Here is a 5,094-nt window from a genome sequence, read left to right as displayed (position 1 = left end):
CCACAAAGGTGGCGCCTGGGACGTCCAGCCGCACCCACGTGCAGGGTGCGGGAGCCCAGGGACCTGGTCAGAAGGCAGTAGGTCAGGACGACACTGAGCCCCGCCAACTCCCCGGGAGGCCACTCAGAGCCGCCCAGTCCAAGCGCCCAGCGGCGCGGGCACCGCCGAAGCGAGGGCTTGGGGACGGGAAAGGTCCGAGGAAATGGAAGAGCCGTCGGCGCCCTTGGGGACCACCGTGTCCCTCCAGAAAGCTCCGAAACTGCTGGGGTGGGGCTGCATGGAGAGGCCCCGGGAGCGCAATGCTATCTGAAGCCACCCCAGCTTTTGGTTCACTGTTAAAAGCCAATTGTGTGATTTTACTCATTAAAGACAGAACACTGTTCTCTGCAGAGCCCCAGAACATGCAAAAGTAATTTGCTTCACTTGTAAAAAACATTTTGAACGCAATTCAAATGGCATATTTTCTTGCTTATTCTTGGTTTTGCTTAACACATGCAAAGGCCTGAAATTGGAAGGCCTGTCCCTACAGTGAGTAACTTAGGAATTTCCTTTGTTTTTGCTCTCTTGGAGAAAGGATTTGGAAACTCCAGCGTCTGTTATTTGTTGTGTGAGATTTATCTTCTAACTGACCATAAAGCAGTTTGTTTGGCGTTTTTGCTCAAGCACCGTTTCCTGTTAGTTGGGGTGTATTAGGGAGACCCCTGAGTGTGCACCCCTGGAATTGCCCCTCCGCCTCCCTCACACGTGGCAGGAAATGAAAACGCTGTCGCTAAGGTCTGAGGACAAGGCTGAGGTTGCCCCTGATGAGTTAGGCCTCTCGCTGTCTTTGCTGAGTCTTTGGGGGAACATCCCGCACACTTCTCATTCCTCATGCAGATTGGAGGAGGGACTGACCATCACTGGCCGGGGCAGCAGGGGGTCGGGGAGGATGGGAGAAGACGGTGAAATCATTATCCAGCTGCCTTGGCCCCAGCCTCACCACACAGGCTCCTTCGGCCACTGCTGGTGCCCGACCCAATTGGGGAGGGTGGGGGAGGCCTGCTCTCCCAGTGTTGTTTGCGGACTGCCAGGGGTTTATCTTTGGGTTTTCTCCCCAAAGGGGCCCTCAAGGACGCCTGAAGGATAAACAAGGCTTTAAAAGTTGGTCTTGAAGCACTTAGTTCCAGACTCCTCCATCTTGGATCTAGTGAGTCCAGACGGGAGCAGAGGAGGTCCTCTGAGGCTGTGCGCTGGTCGGTACGCAGAGCTGTATCCGTCCAGCCGTCCAGCCGAGCTGCGCTCCTCTGCTTCCGCTGCCACAGCTGGAGACCGCAGTTCCAGGACCTGGGCGCAGCCCTGCCCCCCTCCTTGGTGTGAACTTGGGGAAATGATGCAATGGCGCTCAGCCCTCATCTGTGTGCAATTTCCATCTGACTGTGTTCCCCACAAACCCCACCGAAAGTTTGAACAGCAGCATGCATTTTGCTGACAGTTTCTTGGGTGGGGTCAGAAATGTGGGTTATATCACACATGATTCCTTAAAGCTCCTCAAAAATTATCTTTTCAGCATTTCTCTTTCCCCAGAATCTCCCCTATAACTCCAACCTGTTCTCCCTGTCTCTGCTCACTCCCATCTTCCTCCCCTGCCTGCAGGTTCAGAACTGAGGGATAAACACAAAATATTTAACCTTATAAATGACAGGCATCAAAATATGCTCTTTGTAAGTAGTTGGTAGAATGTGGCTTAGCCACATGGGAGCTACTTACTCCTTCCCACATATATCAGTTAGGCATTGCTGCATAACAAACACCTCAGACCTAACAGCTAAAACAGTAAACATTTCTTATGTCACACAGGTAGTTCTTGCGGATCAAGAATTCAGGAGAGGCTTAGCTGGGCACCTCTGGCTCAAGGTCTGCCTGGGGCAGGAGGATCTTCACAGGGCAACCTGTGCACGTGCCTGGCAAGTTAGTGTTGGGTGTGGGCAGGCCACCTGGACCCCCTACAGGGCTCCCTGAACATCCTCACAACAACCGGCAGCTGGCTTCCCAGAGCGAGAGCCGGGCAGAAGCTGCAGTGTCCTGTAAGTTAGCCTTGGACATCGGCAGTCATTTCTGCAGGATCCTGTTGGTGTCACAGGTCGACGCTGGTCCTGTGGGAGGGAAGGACACCGGGTGTGTGTATAGGAGGCTGACTACCCTCCCACCAACAGGAAGCACAGCCACAGGCAAGAGGGGAGACAACGAGCATGGCGAGTGCCCACGAGAGTGACAGGAGCAGCCAGGCACTCCTTGCGGATACCTGGGGAAAGCATTCCAGGTGCTGTGATGGGCCAGTGGGAGGGGCCAAGGGATGGGGCCTCCGAGGAGCAGCCCCTCCGCATCCTCTGCCTTCTTCACTGAAACCTCTATGCCAATCTTCTGCTCATCTTTTAACTGGGCTGCGTATCTTCCTATTTTTGAGTTTTAAGAGTCCGTTGTATGTTCTGGATGTAAGCTCGTTTCCGGTACATATAGATATAGATATAGATATAGATACAGATACAGAAATATTTCTCCCAGTGTCTGCTTGTCTTTTTGTTTTTTTTAACAATGTCTTTTCATAAGCAACAGTTTCTTACTGTGATAATGTCCAACCTATTTTTTCTTTTATGGCTAGTGCTTTTTGATTCTCAGTAAATGCTAGATCAGGCCAAAAACACCAGTAAGACTGGAATATTTGAGCACCACTGTCTGGACAGTGGAGGGCACAGTTCACAGCCTTCTGCCCACTGGGCTTCGTGGGCAGTGCCCGCAACCGGTGCACTGGGATTCCCACTCTGTTTGTTTGTTTGGTTGGTTGGTTGGTTGGTTGGTTGGTTTTAGTTAGGAAAATCCTAAACTGAACGGAACCCTTCTGCTCTAATAGCAGCAAGCTGTGCAAAATTCCAAGGACAAAATGAGGTAAATAAGCCAACTTGCCAAACAAGGGGGCTCCATCCCTTCCCTGCACTCTCCTGCCAATCTGGCTTTGGGCCTGAATCCCCATGATCAGCGGGACCCCGGCTAGGAAACCCAACAGGCACCTCTGCTTTGTCCCAGGCAGCCTCTCTGCCGCCCTCCTCCTGAGGCTCACATGCTCCTCACTCCAGGCACCAGAACGCCTGGCTCCACTCCCCCACGGCTTCTGTAGGTGCTCGTCCTGCCCTCCGGCCCTCCTGCCCTCCTGCCCTCTCACCCTTACCCCCTCCCACCCTCCCCTGCCCTCCTGCCCTCCTGCCCTCCTGCCCTCCTGCCCTCCTGCCCTCCTGTCCTCTCCGCTCTGCCTCTCCAGTTGTGCAGGGTGTGGTCCTAGGCCATCCTCCCTTCTGGTTCCACGACCTCCAACTGAGACATCCCTTTCCAGCTCACAGCTGTAGCTGCACCCATCCCTCCGAAGTTTGTGTCCCCGACCCCCCTGCTCCCTGACCTCCAGACCTATGCATTCAATCATCTCCGTGGTCTTTCTACTTGGCTGGCCCAATAGCACCTCAAACTCAAATTGTACAAAGTTGGTTTACCATGAACCCTGCCTCAAAGTTAGTCTTTTCCCGAAATTCCCTTCCTCACCCAAGGGCACTGCCATCCCTGTAGCTCCACCAGTCAGAAACCCAGGCCCCGCCTCCGACCCGTCCCTCTCTCCCTATGTCCACTCCTGTTGGTTTTGCTTTCTGGATGCTTTCTGCTTAATGTTTTCTGTCTCCATTGCCATGGCCCTAGCCCAGGATAACATCATCTCTCACCTGGGTAAGGTGTCTCCCCATGGCTACCATCACCCAGCTCTAATCAGTTCTCCACACAAATGTCTTTCAAACCCAAGTCTAACTTTGTTGCTGCCCAGCAGCTTGCTAGTATCTTAAGTTAAAGACTCAACCTTGCCCTGGCCGGTTTGGCTCAGAGGATAGAGTATCGGCCTGCCGACTGAAGGGTCCCGGGTTCATTTCTGATCAAGGGCACATGCCAGGGTTGCAGGCTCGATCCCCAGTAGGGGGCGGACAGGAGGCAGCTAATCAATGATTCTCATCATTGATGTTTCTATCTTTCTATCCCTCTCCGTTTCTTTCTGAAACCAATAAAAATATATTTAAAAACAAAAAAAGACTAAACCCTAACATTCCAAGAGCTGCTGCGTGGTGAGAATGCGCACGGAGCCCTGCAGCAAGGCCCAGCGGGTCCCTCCCCTGCACGTGCTGGCCTGCTCTTTTCCAGCAGTCTCCCTCCACACGGGGCCTCTTCACAGCAGCCCTTCTGCTTGGAGCATGCTCGCCTGGCTCCTTCGCTGAGGTAGCCCCCACGACTCCTTCAGTGTCACCTCTCAGGGACACTGTCGCCCTCACCCCACCGAGCCCGCTGGCTCCCTGTGGACTCTGCCTAGAGCCCCACCTGGAGGCACATCACAATACAGCCTTACCCGCAGGAGGCAGGGTTACTAGTTGCGGGCCTATTTTCCCTGCTAATCTGACGCTTTGTAAGGAAGGGGCTGACGAATCCCATCAGTGCAGAGCTGTGGCAGCAGAATAGTTGCTAATGAAGGAAGGAAGGGCGGGAGGAAGCAATGTGCTGAACTCTGGTTTAGGGCAAACAGTAAGTCTTGTCAGGTACCAGTCGGCAGTCTTTTTCTAATGTGTAGCAAATCTTTGTAAAACAACTAGAGGCCCAGTGCACAAAAATTTGTGCACTGGGGGGGGGTCCCTCAGCCCGGCCTATGCCCTCTCGCAGTCTGGGACCCCCTAGGGGATTGGGCCTAAGCTGGCAATCAGACATACCTCTGGCAGCCCGGCAGCCCTCGGGGGATGTCCACTTGCCAGCAGGGAGCAGGCCTAAGCTGCAGTCGGACATCCTTAGCGCTGCTGAGGAGGCAGGAGAGGCTCCCACCACCACCGCTGTACTGGCAGCTGGCAGCCTGGCTTGTGGCTGAGCAGAGCTACCCCTGTGGGAGCGCACTGACCACCAGAGGGCAGCTCCTGCATTGAGCGTCTACCCCTGGTGGTCAGTGTGTGTCATAGTGACCAGTCATTCCCAGTCGTTCTGCTGTTAGGGTCAGTTTGCACATTACCCTTTTATTATATAGGATAGAGGCCTGGTGCATGGGTGGGG

The sequence above is a fragment of the Myotis brandtii genome, unplaced genomic scaffold, assembly GCF_000412655.1.
Source record: "Myotis brandtii unplaced genomic scaffold, ASM41265v1 scaffold684, whole genome shotgun sequence".
NCBI lineage: Eukaryota > Metazoa > Chordata > Mammalia > Chiroptera > Vespertilionidae > Myotis > Myotis brandtii.
Note: the sequence above shows the minus strand (reverse complement) of the source record.